Here is a 15,555-nt window from a genome sequence, read left to right as displayed (position 1 = left end):
TTCCCCAGACCTGAATCCAATTGAGCACATCTGGGACATCATGTCTCACTCTATCCACCAACGTCACGTTGCACCACAGACTGTCCAGGAGTTGGCTGATGCTTTAGTCCAGGTCTGAGAGGAGATCCCTCAGGAGACCGTCCGCCACCTCATCAGGAGCATGCACAGGCATTGTAGGGAGGTCATACAGGCATGTGGAGAGGGAGGGACGGGGGGGGGGGGGGGGGGAGACACACACACACACACACACGCCTCATTTTGACTTGTTTTAAGGACATTACATCAAAGTTAGATCAGCCTGTAGTGTGTTTTTTTCCACTTTAATTTTGAGTGTGACTCCAAATCCAGACCTCCATGGGTTAAAAAATTTGATTTCCTTTTTTTATTTTTGTGTGATTTTGTTGTCAGCACAGAAGAATATTTAATTAATTCAGATCTAGGATGTGTTATTTTTGTGCTCCCTTTATTTTTTTGAGCAGTGTAGTTTTCAGGCTTCTGTCCCTTAGGTCTCATGCACACGACCGTTGTTTTGGTCCGCATCCGAGCCAGTTTTTGCATCTTGGATGCGGACCCATTCACTACAATGGGGCTGCAAAAGATGCAGACAGCACTCCGTGTGCTGTCCGCATCCGTTGCTCCGTTCCGTGGCCCGCAAAAAAAACAAAAACCTGTCCTATTCTTGTCCGTTTTGCGGACAAGAATAGGCAGTTAAATCAATGGCTGTCCACAACGATCCGCAAATTGCAGAACGCACACAGACGCCATCTGTGTTTTGCGGATCCACAATTTGCAGACCCCAAAACACACAACGGTCGTGTGCATGAGACCTTAGGCAATAATCCAGTAGCCATGTTTGATCCATCCACCATGTTTGGCCCATCTGGTATTAACGAATACATGTTTAAAGCAAAATATCCAGTTTATCATATGTATTTGTAAAGTTTTCGATTTTACACTTGAAATATGGAAATCATTAAGAGCACCATTCAATTTACCATGCATGTTATTGGAAAATGGGAAATAAAAATTCTGCCAATGTTTTGACATAACATCCTTATTCTGCGGCTAAATACGAATACGGCAATACAAAAAAAAAAAAAAAATGAAAAAAAAAATCAAAATTTTCTTTGCATCACCATTTTCTGACAGCGATAACTTTTTTTATATTTTGGTCTATAGACCTATGTTGGGGGGGGGGGGAAAATAAATTTAAAAAAAAAAAAAATCGCAAAAAAACTTGAACAAGGCAATATCTAATATGTCTTTCTTATTTTTTATATATTTATATTTAAAACTGGGAAAGGGGTGATTTAAACTTTTTTTTTTTTTTTTTACTTTTACAGTGACAACTTTTAACCCCCTTAGGGGGCTAGGACCTGGGATCTTTCGATCCCTTGTCCTATTCTCCCTAATAGAGATCTATTAGGATCAATAGCATTGTCGGGCTCGTTGCTGTGCTGTGACTTGCAGCAGGGAGGTTACCATGGCAGCCATGAGATGCTTCAAAAGCGGTTTCACTGCGGGAGCTACAATTGAAAGGCAAAGAGAAGTGCATCCTTCGGCCTCAGGGTACTTTCACACTAGCGTTAGAGGAATCCGGCAGGCAGTTCCTTTTGCCGGATCCGGAAATCCGTGTGCAAACAGATACCATTTGTTTCCGGATCCGTCTAACAAATGCATCAAAATACCAGATCCATCTCTCCGGTGTCATCTTGAAAAATGGATCCGGTGTTTATACTTTTCACATTTTTAAAGGTCTGCGCATGCGCAGACCGGAAAGCCGGATGCAGTTTTCCGGAACACTTTGTACCGGATCTGGCATTAATACATTTCAGTGGAAATTAATGCCGGATTTGGCAATTATGGCTGGAGAAAATACTTCAGCATGCTGCAGTATTTTCTCCGGCCAAATACCGTAAAAGTGACTGAACTGAAGACATCCTGATGCATACTGAACGGATTGCTTTCCATTCAGAATGCATTGGGATAAACCTAATAGGACGGAACTCAATACCGGAAAAATTTAACGCTAGTGTGAAAGTACCCTAACCTCACAGAAGCCGCACTCTGTTAATCTGAGGGGTTAAATGACGGGGTTCGGCGAGATTGCCATCCCCGTCATTGCAGCCGGGTGCCCACTGTATGATACAGATGGCACCTGCTGCGTATGAAGCGGGCTCAATGCAGCAGCCCGTTCAATACAGCAGGCGCGGGCTGCTGTATATACCACGATGTACAGGTATACCTGATTTATAGCGATTTATGATGAATTAATTAATAACGAATCAAATTTCTTGACTAAGTTTGACTAATCAGCCCAATGAAATTTTTCAAAACTTTGCTTAACTCTATTCCTATGCTTACATCTGATCAAAGAATTTCTTCCCGCCCCTATACAGGAGGGCAAATATTACAAAATACTGCATCAACATCTTGTCCACTCACTCCTTTCATTATATAATGCCATATATAGAGACAGTTTGTATGTCCCTGAGTCCCACATTGCTCCAATCACTACCTACAGATTCTCAACTAGGTTTTTGTTCATAACAGGCACTCCATCAGATTTATTAGATTGGCTGTAGTGGCTATTGGGTTGCATGGCTAAAGATAACCCCCAAAATATGCTTCTCAGTTTAGTCGCCAAGAAAGTGGAGCAATTTGGCTCTTTTTATTTTTATCCCCAGTTAGGGCGTCCTATAGTAAAAAAAAAAATATTATTATTATTATCATCATATATATTTATGGGTGCTTTCTATTATGTAAGCTCCACAAAGTCACTTCACAATGGAATTGGTCCTTCAAAAAGTTGGTTTTGGAAATGCTCTTGAAAACGTTAAAAATTCAAAGGCTTCTAGCGTAGTAAAAAATACAAATACAATACAAAAGACATTTACAAAATGATGCATGTTGTGTATATTTACTATTTTATGCGACATCACGGTCTTAAAGCATAGAAATTCAACTAAAGAAAATTCAATTTTTTTCCGTAAATTTGGGATTTTTCTGCAAATAAAAAAGGTAAAACATATCGAACCAAATTTTCCACCAACATTAAATATGATGCGTCATAAAAAAATATATCTCAGAATCACTTAGATAAATAAAAGCATTAAAAGGTACCAAAAAGTGACAGATTTGCAAAACTAGGCTGTGAGGAATGTGAGAACTGGCTATGTCTGGAAAGAGTTAAAGCATTCAATATGTGGTAAAAATTACTAAATTATATATGAGGGCTTCTCTTTCCGTGGGATGCGCTCCAGTTTTATTTAGTACCATTTTGGGATACGTACAGATTTTTTATCACTCTTTAGTCAAGTTTTTTTTGCAACGGGAACGAGCCTCCCTAGCGTCACCCACAATGCTCGGGAGGCTCGTTCCCGTCGTGGCCTGCTATTGGCTGCCCCCGGCTCCATATGTTTTAATCTGCGCAACAGGAAGATGCAGCGATCAGGAGCGACGCGGGTGACGGGGAGTGAGGCAAGTATAACCTGTATGTGGTGCCCGGGCATTTTGGGGGGCATTATAGGGGTTGGATAACCCCTTTAACACAGCAAACCATGTTGTGCAGACCTTAAAGGCGGGTTTACACTGGCCGATGTAGCGGCCGATTGTCGTGAAGGAAGTGTTCCTTCCTGGCAGTCGGCTTCTCACTCAGTGAAGGAGACCACTGCATTTACATTCAGCGATCTCCTTCACAGTATGAGAACGAGGGATCGCTATTGTGATCCCTCATTCTCATAAAGAATCATTGTTTCTGGATTTCAGATCGCTGTTTAGGCACACGATCTGCTGCTCAGAAACGATGATTGATGTGCCTGCATGAACGACAGGATCACCTGATTAACAAGCATTTTTCTCGTTCATCGGGTGATAGGCAGCACATTTAGTTACAGTCAAGTCCATAAATATTGGGACCGACAATTCTAAATTTTTTGGCTCTATACACCACCACAATGGATTTAAAATGAAACGAAAATGATGTGCTTTAACTGTAGTCTGTCAGCTTTAATTTGAGTGTATTTACATCCAAATCAGGTGAACGGTGTAGGAATTGCTTCCCACTTGTTAAGGGACCAAAAGTAATGGGACTATTGGCTTCTCAGCTGTGTGTTATTCCCTCATTATCCCAATTACAACTAACAGATAAAAGGTCCAGAGTTCATTTCAAGTGTGCTATTTGCATTTGGAATCTGTTACTGTCAACTCTCAAGATGAGATCCAAAGAGCTGTCACTATCAGTGAAGCAAGCCATCATTAGGCTGAAAAAACTCAACAAACCCATCAGAGAGATGGCAAAAACATTAGGCGTGGCCAAAACAACTGTTTGGAACATTCTTAAAAAGAAGGAACGCACTGGTGAGCTCAGCGACACCAAAAGACCCAGAAGACCACGGAAAACAACTGTGGTGGATGACTAAAGAATTCTTTCCCTGGTGAAGAAAACATCCTTCACAACAACAGTTGGCCAGATCAAGAACACTCTCCAGGAGGTAGGTGTATGTGTGTCAAAGTCAACAATCAAGAGAAAATGGTACGAAACAGACTGTCGACGTGGCTCACTTAACTAGTGTAGTGGATGAGGTGCTGCTGTCCAACTGGTTCACCCAAACCAGGATAAATAGGGTTTGAAAGACAAAAAGAGCTTGATGGACAGGCACTCAAACAACTGGATATTAAAACCACTGGGCTGTGGACAGACCCGGATATGGTTAGATGTACAATAAGCACCTTTATTTGGTATAACTCATATAATGTAGATTAAAAAAAAAGAGATGAAAAAATTGGTATAAAAGATATAATGTATAAAAAAAAAAAAAAAAAAGGGACACTCTTTTGACCCAACTACATCACTTTATCCCCATTTACAGAGCATCACCAGGGATGAAAACCAGCGTCTGGTGAGGTCTATGCGTTGCAGACTTAAAGGGGTATTCTCATCTTTAAGATCATATCTCATATGATCCAACTGATTCCCTCCGTCATTTTTCTAATTTAATGTCATTAAAAAAAACTCACCTATGTTCTAATTATTCTGTTTATGTTAGTGCCACAGTTGTAGCCTGTATCCAATGGATACGGCCCGCTCCTCTGCCGCATCTCTGGGCCGCGGCTGCGCAGAGAGGACCTTTGTTTCACCCAGGTGGCCGGTCTGTTGCTCGGGAGCGAGCACGACGGCTGCCACGCATGCGCATTAGAACATTCACGCCGCATCAGCTAGGAAGAGGATCGGAGCTGCCGGGACAACAGACGTGATGGCAGAGCAAAGAAACAAGTAAGTGCCTGCTGCCATATGCTCTCAGACCGCTGGGCTCGAGGGCGGGGCTTGTTGCGGGGGCGGGGCTTGTTGCAGGCGGGGGTATTGAAGGTGTATTGGAGGCACTGGGGGTTGCTGATGGAGGCATATTGGGGGCTGCTGGAGGCACTGGGGGGCTGCTGGAGGCATATGGAGGCTGACTGAGGCAATGCGACTGAACCGCTTGATACACTGCACTACTACATAGTCTATTCCCCTCCCCCACCAGCAATGTGGCTGTCTAGCTACATACATTGCCCTGCTGTATATAGTAGACAGAAACAGAAATATACCCCAATAACTAAAGTAAAGCACTACATCGACATACACAGCTCTGCTGTGTGAAAATGCTGCAGTTAGGGTACTTTCACACTTGCAGCACGCCGGATCCTGTCGTGCGCTATTTCGCCGTGCTCGCCGGACGCCGCTCCGTCCCCATTGACTATAATGGGGAAGGGGTCAGAGCTCCGGCGCTGCACGGCGAAAGCAGCCGGACTAGAAAGTCGGGCATGCAGTACTTTTAGTCCGGCGGCCTTTCACCGCACACTGCCGTGCAGCGCCGGAGCTCTGACCCCATCCCCATTATAGTCAATGGGGACGGAGCGGCGTCCGGCGGGCACGGTGAAATAGCGCACAACGGATCCGACAGGATAAACAGCCTGTGGGATCCGGCGTGCTGCAAGTGTGAAAGTACCCTAATGTGTATGCTGATGTAGCAGCTTACTATACTAGTATAAGTGGGTAGGTTTCAATCTATGACATACAGCAGGGCAGTAGAACTATATGTACAAAGCCATATTGCTGGCTGGGAGAGGGGAATAGACAGATGTAGCAGAGCTGAAACCTTTGCTTGTGGGGGAGGACAGTGACCTTTTACTGTGTAAGAAAAGGAGGATTGAACAGCAGATGCTGCTTCACATAGACAGCAGGCTGCCAGAGTGATGAGTGATACATTCCTCATGAACGAGCACGCAAGGACTGAGCTCTGAGTGATGTCATAAGGAGGCGTGGCTGGCCTTCACTTGAACTGCCTAAGCCCGCCCAGCCTGAGAAGCTTGGAAAGCAGGAAGTGAAATGCAGAGCTGCTGCAGGGGAGGCTCAAATAGCAAGATGAGAATACCCCTTTAAGGCTGTAATTGACTGCAAAGGATTTTCAACCAAGTATTAAAAAAGTGAAAGTTTGATTTAGGATTATTATTTTGTCCAATAAATTTTGGTTCCTTAACAAGTGGGAGGCACATATGCAAACTGTTGTAATTCCTACACCGTTCACCTGATTTGGATGTAAATACCCTCAAATTAAAGCTGACCATCTGCAGTTAAAACACATCTTGTTTGTTTCATTTCAAATCCATTGTGGTGGTGTATAGAGCCAAAAATGTTAGAATTGTGTCGATGTCCCAATATTTATGGACCCGACTGTAGTTCCCAATATTCTGGACCATTGTTTTGTCTAAATTCACCATTAGCGAGTTATTGCACATTTAACCTGTTGGGGACACAGGGTGTAGGGACCGCTGTATGGAAGAGGTTAACAGGGAGGGAGCTCCCTCCCTCCCCCATCGGGGGCTGCTGTGCCTTTTCAGCCCCCGATGAGAGGAGGGCCCCCCCCCTCTCCCCATCACCCGCTGCTCTGTTGTGGCAGCGACGCCTTCACAGGCTTCCTGCTGTCCATGGTGCTGATCAGACTTCTGCTAAAGGCAGAAGTCTGATCAGACTTTGTAAAGTGAAAATACAGTACACTATATAGTGTACTGTACTGTACTATACAGACAGCAGACCCACTGGATCTTCAAGAACCAAGTGGGTCTGGGTAAAAAAAAAAAATGAAAAAAAAACCCACAAAAACCATTTATTGCTGATTAAAAATATTAAATTCCCTACACGTTTGATATCACCGCGTCCGTAACGACCTGATCTATAAAACGGTCATGTTACTTCCCCCGCATGGTGAACGCCATAAAAAGTAAAAACTGATGAAATTTAAATTTTGCCCACCTTACTTCCCAATAAAGGTAATAAAAGTTATCAAAAAAAAAAAAAAGTCGTATGTACGCCAAAATAGTACCAATCAAGCCATCACCTCATCCCGCAAAAAAAATTAGCCCCTACATGAGACAATTGCCCAAAAAATAAAAAAAAAACTGTCTCAGACTAAAACATGATTTTTTTTGATTCAAAAATGCTTTATGTTAAACGTAAAAAAAAATTATAAAAAAAGTAGACATATTAGGCATCGCCGTGTCCGTAAGAACCTGCTCTATAAAAATACCACATGACCTAAACACCGAGGTGAACAAACACCCCACAAATGACCCCATTTCGGAAAGTAGACACCCTAAGGTATTCGCTGATGGGCATAGTGAGTTCATAGAACTTTTTATTTTTTGTCACAAGTTAGCGGAAAATGATGATTTTTTTTTTTTTTTCTTACAAAGTCTCATATTCCACTAACTTGTGACAAAAAATAAAAACTTCCATGAACTCACTATGCCCATCACGAAATACCTGGGGGTGTCTTCTTTCCAAAATGGGGTCACTTGTGGGGTAGTTATACTGCCCTGGCATTCTAGGGGCCCAAATGTGTGGTAAGGAGTTTGAAATCAAATTCTGTAAAAAATGCCCTGTGAAATCCGAAAGGTGCTCTTTGGAATGTGGGCCCCTTTGCCCACCTAGGCTGCAAAAAAGTGTCACACATGTGGTATCTCCGTACTCAGGAGAAGTTGGGGAATGTGTTTTGGGGTGTCATTTTACATATACCCATGCTGGGTGAGAGAAATAGCTTGGCAAAAGACAACTTTGTATAAAAAAAAATGGGAAAAGTTGTCTTTTGCCAAGATATTTCTCTCACCCAGCATGGGTATATGTAAAATGACACCCCAAAACACATTTCCCAACTTCTCCTGAATACGGAGATACCAGATGTGTGACACTTTTTTGCAGCTTAGGTGGGCAAAGGGGCCCACATTCCAAAGAGCACCTTTCGGATTTCACAGGTCATTTTTTACAGAATTTGATTTCAAACTCCTTACCACACATTTGGGCCCCTAGAATGCCAGGGCAGTATAACTACCCCACAAGTGACCCCATTTTGGAAAGAAGACACCCCCAGGTATTTCGTGATGGGCATAGTGAGTTCATGGAAGTTTTTATTTTTTGTCACAAGTTAGTGGAATATGAGACTTTGTAAGGAAAAAAATAAAAAAAATAAAAAAATCATTTTCCGCTAACTTGTGACAAAAAATATAAAATTCTAGGAACTCGCCATGCCCCTCACGGAATACCTTGGGGTGTCTTCTTTCCAAAATGGGGTCACTTGTGGGGTAGTTATACTGCCCTGGCATTTTCCAGGGGCCCTAATGTGTGGTAAGTAGGTAAATGACCTGTGAAATCCGAAAGGTGCTCTTTGGAATGTGGGCCCCTTTGCCCACCTAGGCTGCAAAAAAGTGACACACATGTGGTATCGCCGTATTCAGGAGAAGTTGGGCAATGTGTTTTGGTGTGTCTTTTTACATATACTCATGCTGGGTGAGAGAAATATCTCGGCAAAAAACAACTTTTCCCTTTTTTTATACAAAGTTGGCATTTGACCAAGATATTTATCTCACCCAGCATGGGTATATGTAAAATGACACTCCAAAACACATTGCCCAACTTCTCCTGAGTACGGCGATACCAGATGTGTGACACTTTTTTGCAGCCTAGATGCGCAAAGGGGCCCACATTCCTTTTATGAGGGCATTTTTAGACATTTGGATCCCAGACTTCTTCTCACGCTTTAGGGCCCCTAGAATGCCAGGGCAGTATAAATACCCCACATGTGACCCCATTTTGGAAAGAAGACACCCCAAGGTATTCAATGAGGGGCATGGCGAGTTCATAGAATTTTTTTTTTTTTGGCACAAGTTAGCGGAAATTGATTTTATTTATTTTTTTTCTCACAAAGTCTCCCTTTCCGCTAACTTGGGACAAAAATTTCAATCTTTCATGGACTCAATATGCGCCTCACGGAATACCTTGGGGTGTCTTCTTTCCGAAATGGGGTCACATGTGGGGTATTTATACTGCCCTGGCATTCTAGGGGCCCTAAAGCGTGAGAAGAAGTCTGGAATATAAATCTCAAAAAAAATTTACGCATTTGGATTCCGTGAGGGGTATGGTGAGTTCATGTGAGATTTTATTTTTTGACACAAGTTAGTGGAATATGAGACTGTGTAAGAAAAAAAAAAAATTAATTTCCGCTAACTTGGGCCAAAAAAATGTCTGAATGGAGCCTTACAGGGGGGTGATCAATGACAGGGGGGTGATCAGGGAGTCTATATGGGGTGATCACCCCCCTGTCATTGATCACCCCCCTATAAGGCTCCATTCAGATGTCCGTATGTGTTTTGCGGATCCGATCCATGTATCCGTAAAAATCATACGGACATCTGAATGCAGCCTGACAGGGGGGGGTGATCAATGACAGGGGGGGTGATCAGGGAGTCTATATGGGGTGATCACCCCCCCTGGAAGGCTCCAGGGAGACGCCTGTATGCGTTTTGCGGATCCGATCCATCTATCAGTGGATCCGTAAAAATCATGCGGACATCTGAATAGAGCTTTACAGGGGGGTGATCAATGAGAGGGGGGTAATCAATGACAGGAGGGTGATCAGGGAGTCTATATGGGGTGATCACCACAGTCATTGATCACGCCCCTGTAAGGCTCCATTCAGACGTCCGTATGCGTTTTGCGGATCCGATCCATCCATCAGTGGATCCGTAAAAATCATGCGGACGTCTGAATAGAGCTTTACAGGGGGGTAATCAATGACAGGGGGGTAATCAATGACAGGGGGGTGATCAGGGAGTCTATATGGGGTGATCAAGGGTGAATAAGGGGTTAATAAGTGACAGGGGGGGGGGGGGGGGGGGGAGTGTAGTGTAGTGGTGCTTGGTGCAACATATTACTGAGCTACCTGTGTCGATCCAAACAAAGGGGACCAGGTAGCAGGTATATTAGACGCTGTTATCAAAACAGCGTCTAATATACCTGTTAGGGGTTAAAAAAAAATCACATCTCCAGCCTGCCAGCGAACGATCGCCGCTGGCAGGCTGGAAAACCACTCCATTAGCTTCCGATCCTGTGAACGCGCGCGCCTGTGTGCGCGCGTTCACAGGAAATCTCGTGTCTCGCGAGAGGACGCGCCGGCGCGTCCACTCGGAATGAATCAACCACCTCCAGGACGCGTCTGTGCGTACAGCGGTCCGGAGGTGGTTAAAAGTGGGTTTTTCAAAATTTAAGAAAAATTTCAAGATTTGCTTTTAAACTTCTAAGCCTTGTAATGTCCCCAAAAAAATAAAATATATCATTCCCAAAATGATCCAAACATGAAGTAGACATATGGGGAATGTAAAGTAATAACTATTTTTGTAGGCATTACTACGTATTCTAGAAGTAGAGAAATTGAAACTTGGAAATTTTTAAAATTTTGGGTCAATTTGGTATTTTTTTAAAAATATATAAAAAAAAAATTTTACTCTATTTTACCAGTGTCATGAAGTACAATATGTGACTAAAAAACAATCTCAGAATGGCTTGCATAAGTCAAAGAGTTTTAAAGTTAAGTGACACTGGTCAGATTTGCAAAAAATGGCCTGGTCCTTAAGGTGAAAATGAGCCAGGTCCCTAAGGGGTTAAATGGGACTTATCGGGTTGATCATTGGGAACAAATGTTAGGAAAGAGCATTCATACTAATTGGCCCATGTAAAGGTGTCACCAGTCACTCAATGAACAAGCAAACGCTTAGGCCCCTCTCACACGGGCGAGTTTTCCGAGGTGAACGCATTGCACACGCACTGAATCCGGACCCATTCATTTCTATGGGGCTGTGCACATGAGTGGTGATTTTCACGCATCACTTGTGCATTGTGTGAAAATCGCAGCATGCTCTATATTGTGCGTTTTCCACGAAACGCAGGCCCCATAGAAGTTAATGGGGCTGCGTTAAAATCGCAAGCAAGTGCGGATGCGGTGTGATTTTCACACATGGTTGCTAAGATGACAGTCTATTCACTGTATTATTTTCCCTTATAACATGGTTATAAGGGAAAATAATAGCATTCTTTAATACAGAATGCTTAGTAGAAGGTCAATTGAGGGTTAAAAAATAAAAATTAACTCGCCTCCTCCTCTTGATCACATAGTTGGCGATCTCTTCTTACTTCTTTAATCATGAGCTGCCGGCTAAAGGACCTGTGGTGATGTCACATCACATGGTCCATCACCGTGGTGATGGACCATGTGATGAGCGAGCTCAGTGACGTCACCACGGGTCATTTGACAGGTCCTGAAAAAAGAACAGGAGACCGGCAACTACGCGATCAATTGCAGGAGGCAGTTTCAATTATTTATTTATAACCCTTAATTGACCTTCTACTATGCATTCTGTATTAAATAATGCTATTATTTTCCCTTATAACCATGTTATAAGGGAAAATAATTACATCTACACAACACCAAGCCCAAACCTGAACTTCAGTGAAGAAGTTCGGGTCTGGGTACCACATTCAGTTTTCTATCACGCGCGTGCAAAATGCATTGCACCCGCGTGATAAAAACTGAACGGAACACAATCGCAGTCAAAACTGACTGCAATTGCGTACCTACTCGCACGGGTTTGCCGCAATGCACCCGGGACGCATCCGGACACGCTCGTCTGCAAGGGGCCTTATTCATCAGGTGAATTCAGTTTGTTGACACATACATCATTGTTTATGCGCAGGTGATTGTGCTGAATATACAGTGTTTTGATGCATGGAAACAATGAATCTGTATGGGAACGAGTGACTGAGGTAGCCATCGAATACCCAAACAGGGGAACTGATAAGCTGCAGCTCTCTCCTGCTCTGAAGAGAAGGGTTACTGATAACTACCTGGTCAGTCAGTGCGTGTAAATGCGTCTTTCGTGTAAATTCAAACTCTACAGCTTTGTTGCAGAATTTTCTGTGGCTGTCACAATCATCTGAATGCAATTCACAGAAATCCATGCGCTTATTGCAGAAACAGTCCCAAATATCTGAGTATGTCACGTGTGAACATATTCAAAGTATCAAAGAGATCAGTCAGTCCACAACTTTTCTCCTCAATTCTGGAAGACAATTTACATAATCAGAGCTAGTTTCAAAAGAAAGCAACTGTGATGGAGACAGCTGGACTTCAGGTAGAAAGCAATGGTCTACTGTAATGGTTGTAGTACATACTAATGTGCAACCCAATTCTCTTTAATCAGATATAGTAGAAGCCAATTTTAAACGACCCGACACTACTGGGACAGCATAGTTCTTTTCGTATTAAATGGTCAGCAATTGAAAAAGATGTCCTCCATGTACTGCTGCGTGATGCTCTTATAGGTGCATTGCAGCTAAGGGAGAATACCTCCCCAATACAGGATGGACCATGCCACTATTTTATTTCCACCTGTAAAGGAATACATATACAGTAAGACCCCATGCATCTTTATTCAACACACAACTGTACCAGATGTAGGTAAAAGGACTGTCCTTGCAAATTCACAAATTAAACTGGTCCTGGTGCCCTGCAGTTGACAAGTACATTATCCCAAAAACACCTCAATTCTTTTTTTTATATATTCTGAGCCCCGGTATTAATTCATAGGCAAATTACTTTAAAACAGCCCAAGGGGCGGTTCCACCATTGCTAATGGTGCCCAGGCACTCTCAAATGAACGTAGCCAACTCCTCCTCAGCACTGAATCCTTCCAGTGGTCTCTAAGTCATCAAGCCACTAGTTGAATCCTTGTCAGGTGCAAAGCTCAGCTCAATGCACTACTTGCGCAAGATTTCAACCAGCCCTGAAATCGGCCCAACTAATTTACTTGATTTTGCATCTAGAGGGAGGAGTGGGGGGTCAAATCAGTGCTGAGGGGAGCAGCAGGTCCTCATTCAGGGGCTGGGCTTCATTTAATTGGGAGTGCCTGGGCATTGTTAACGACCGGACCACCCGATGGGCTCTTAAAATAATTTGCATATGAATTAATAGAAGTTTTACAAGGGAGCAAGAAATCAAAAATCAGATAAAAGTTTTGTTTGGAATACTCTAGAGTTTTATTTTTGAATTTGCAGTGACAGACTCCCCTTAAAAACACATTTGTATTTTCTGCTGCATTAACCTCAAACTAAGGCCACTTTCACACCATTTTTATATTAGTATTTGTAGGCCAAACAGCGTGACACCTATAGAAAAAGTACAATGAAAAGATATGCATTTTTTTTTCTGTTTTGGACCCTTTCCCAGTTTAAGTTTACTGACAAAATACTGATGCAAAATGGTGACCATGCGAGAGTGGCCTTAGAAAAAGTGTTGCCGCAAACTAATGTGACAGTAATATGAGAATGATTCACATAAAAAAAAAAAAATTGGGAGTCAAAATTCATTGCAACTTCGTTTATTAAAAAATATATGTGCCTCCTGGGTTTATCAGCATCTCTTAAAACAATCAGATTCCATATCATTTTCTGCTTTGCTGTAAATTACATTAGGGAGGGGAGAGGCAGGGACAAAGATATATATATATATATTTATATAAAAGGCTGTATCACACATTGGTACCAGCCACCCCACTTGCCATTTAAAATCCCATTATACAAATAGTACCATGACATACCTTCTTCACAACCCATTCATGCTGTTGGATAACAAGCAGGTGGCAATATTTAAATAAACGTGGATTAAAACAGGAAAGGAAAAGCTTTGCAAATCTCCAATTCAGCAGCTGGGGAGCATCCCATATCAGACATTTTGCTTGCTTCCCCCACCTCAAAGCTTCATCTTCCGTTGTCCTTTACCCACCATGATTAACCCAACATCATCATTCATTAACAAATAATATATAGCCCTAGGAGTGAATGACCCCAAACTTCAACCACTGGATAGTGCAGGACAAACCAGAAAGGCCAGCTGGTTTACAGCGCACCAGTACCTCCAACAAAGGAGGACAAAGGAGAAGTCAGTGCTGTTCGAGTCCTGCAGTGTCTGTTCCAAGTCAGCAGAAGAGACCGCGCTCTCCATCACATGGAAAAGGGACCCTGAGCGTTTAATTTTCACACTGAGCTTAAGAAATTTTTGGCTCACCACTTCAGAGTTTAAGCAGCTCATCACGTACAGCAATGTTCACACCAAATATGTAACTAGGGACAGCACAATTTTTAGTGTTAAAAAAACAAAAAAAAACACAAACCTAAATATCCTTTCTCGTCAACGGACATGTAATTTTCAAATAAAGGTCAAGAAAACTTGCTGAATACCCTGACACTGAGCCTTAACATGCAAGTAACACTGTACCCACAGAAACAATACCGCAAAACCTAGTGATGTGCTGCCTGCAGCAAACCTACAAGCAACTGTCTTACTCCCAAAACTGACTGATGTCTACTGCACAGGGCTTTAACCAAACCCCAAATAATTTGATTTAACTTTTTTTTTTTTTAAAGGAAAGCAGTCACGATAAAAATGCAGTTCAATGTGGCATGTTCTTTATAGAGCAGGAAGAGCTGAGCAGATTGATGTATAAATACGTTTCACTGAATCTTTTCCCACAAAACTATATATTTAAACCTGTGCCATTTTTATGCGATGGAGTCATTTGGGTGGTGCCACTAAGAAATTGACAGCTGACTCTGCACGACTAAACATACAGAGCAGGTCACCAGTCACAGAGGAGGACCACCCGCATGACTCCTTAGCATAAAAAGATCAGGTTTGAATGAATAAATTACAAGTTACATGGAATCTTTTCCCACAAAACTATATATAAACTTGCTCAGCTCCTCCCGCTCTATAGCATGCTGCCTGCAGATTGCACTGCAGTTTCATGGAGACATGTTCGCTTTTAGTGCAGCAAAGCTGGCATGATGGGAAACAGGAGAATCTGTAAATTAAGAAGTGTAGATTTCTCAGCAACAGTTGAAGTAAACCCCATCTGCACCCTTCTTTTCCAGGCTCACAAGTATTCAGATTTATTTCCATTGGCCAAATTGTGATTTAGAATAACAAATGAACCTATTGTGATGTAAATGTAAAAAAGTGGACTTAATACCCGTCAATTTAAAAATGGAAGTTACCATGAAAAAAAGTTAGTTAGCCCTCCTGCACACAAACGTGCATTTTGCAGGCCGCAATGCACGAACACCGACCATTCACTTTAATGGGTCCGCGATCCGCCTGTTCCACAAAAACATAAGACATGTTCTGTCTT

At 42.6% G+C, this 15,555-nt stretch overlaps 1 protein-coding gene across 5 annotated transcripts in view; it reads right to left on the bottom strand.

The window, feature by feature from the left end:
- Nucleotides 1-228: 228 nt before the first annotated feature.
- DLG3 (discs large MAGUK scaffold protein 3) overlaps nt 229-15,555 on the bottom strand; it is a 533,344-nt gene continuing 518,017 nt past the window's right edge. For all 5 annotated transcript variants that reach the window (XM_040442126.1, XM_040442127.1, XM_040442130.1 and 2 more), the window contains one exon: nt 229-252. The gene's annotated coding sequence lies outside the window, so the exon portion shown is untranslated. The remainder of the gene's footprint in view (nt 253-15,555) is intronic.

This window comes from Bufo bufo, chromosome 8 (genome assembly GCF_905171765.1).
Source record: "Bufo bufo chromosome 8, aBufBuf1.1, whole genome shotgun sequence".
NCBI classification, from domain to species: Eukaryota; Metazoa; Chordata; class Amphibia; order Anura; family Bufonidae; genus Bufo; species Bufo bufo.
This window is presented reverse-complemented; position numbering and strand designations above follow the sequence as displayed.